This window comes from Chrysochloris asiatica, unplaced genomic scaffold (assembly GCF_000296735.1).
Source record: "Chrysochloris asiatica unplaced genomic scaffold, ChrAsi1.0 scaffold00178, whole genome shotgun sequence".
Taxonomy (NCBI): Eukaryota; Metazoa; Chordata; class Mammalia; order Afrosoricida; family Chrysochloridae; genus Chrysochloris; species Chrysochloris asiatica.
Window position 1 is genome coordinate 6,431,652 of NW_006408696.1, and position 2,020 is coordinate 6,433,671.

Below are 2,020 nucleotides of genomic sequence, written 5' to 3' on the forward strand. Positions count from 1 at the left end.
ATAGGATCAGCACTGGACTGTAACCACAGTTTCAGCAGTTCAAACCCACCAGCTGCTCCTTGGAAACCCTATACAGAGTTGCTGTGAGTTGGAGCTGACTCAACAGCACTTAACAATAACAGCCTCAACACATAGTGTTTTAAAGCTCCCCAAGTGATTCAGGATGCCTGGTGTGGCGCTGTAGGATAAGCACTGGACTACTGAGAACTGACTCGGAGGCACTTCACAACAACAAGCAACTCTCAGGTGCTGCCAAAGTGGTTAAGCACTCAATTACTAGCCAAAAGTTTGGCAGTTCAAACCCAATCAGAGGCACCTCAGACAACAGGACCGGCGATCTGCTTCAAAAAGGTCACATCCTTGAACGGCGATGGTGCAGTTCTGCCCTGCACATGTGGGGTTGGGATGAGATGGAATGGACTCTACGACAAGTAAGTCCAACAAGTCAAGGCTAAGAAGCACTGTGTAGGAGGAAAGAGACGATTGGCTCTCCCATATTCACGTTGCCCTTAGAGCAGAGCTCACCTGGTAGTCCAGTCAAAATGCAGATTCAGATTCTATACCCCAGGTGGGGCCCGTGATTCGGCATTTCTAATGAGCTGGCATTGCTGGTCCTAAGACTAACCTTTGGGTAGCAAGACTCAAGCAGAGTCTAGGGGTCTCTAGGTAGCAAGACTCAAACAGTCTGGGGGTATTTGGGTAGCAAGACTCAAGCAGAGTCTGGGGGGTCTCCTCTTTGAGTAGCAAAACTCAAGCAGAGTCTGGGGTCTCCTGGGCACTGGGTCCAAATGCAAGAGACTGGCTGCCCTAGGAGAATCTGTTCAGTACATCGGGGCCTTCCCACGGTGCTGCCTGGACAGCAGAAGAAATTCCCACACAGGGTACACCCCTCTCTCTCCCCATCCCCACCCTGTTTTGGTTCAGACCCCAGCCCCACTGCACTGAGTGAGGTCTCAAAATAAACTCCCCAAGCCCTCCCCACCCATTTCCTCTGCACCTGAGATGATTATTACTCCTCATAAACAAGAACTGCCAGCTGTGAGAAGTGTTCAGCTCTCTGTTCTTAAAATGCTTTATAGTCCTTTCTCTCAATAATCGTTTCTCTCAACAGAGAGTTCCCCAGCTCCACAATGGTTCTGCCTAGCCAATCACAGCAAGGCCCTGGGCCCAAGTCTGAGAAGACAATCTGTCACTGTCAATCAGAGGAAGAGCTGTTGCTACAGGCAGGGGGATAGAAAGAAAGAGACCCTCTCAGGAAGTGCAGCTGACTAACTGCCACATCTCCCAGGAGCCTGTTCCCAGCGAGGTCTTGACAAATGTCAACAGACAGATTGAAACCCTCTGCTTCTCCAACACCTGTAAGCCCCTCCCTCCCTGAGTTCCGCACACACCCATTTCCTGTCGAGTTGTCTTTCAAGCTCCATTCAGACAGAACGGAGACATCTTCCTGGACTGAATTGCAGTTGATGCCAGCTGGAGGGCATTTGGAGGAACAAGGAGGCCATCTGTGGTAACCATCTTTCAAGATGGCTCCTAATGAATCCTACCCCATAGTATTCATAAAAGACAATAAAAATGATTGGCTAGAAAAATGATCATGTGCTGGGTGTTGAAACAGTGTCAAATGACTACAGTAAAAGTTGTAAACTGTGTAAGACAGAAACCTTTCAGAAAATGAAACTCAAGTATTTTCTACTAAAATGAGCAATAAAAAAATGGTAAGACAACACCCTATCAAATGGGAAACCCCACAAAAATCAGACAGTCACATCAAGTGCCAGGTCTCACAGGTTCCACTATATAAAACATTTACTCTCAATTTCTGGGTGATCTGATCAGAGACAAGTAACAAATAGTTCTTGAACTGGTTTAATTACTGGTGCAAGGACGATGGGTGAACCACACTTTGAGTGGCTCAGAGGAGACTTGACTGAGTTTCCTAACCTCTATGTATTGGCTTTCAATTGTGTGGATCATGACAAGCTACAGACAACATTGAGAAGTATGAGTATTCCGGAAC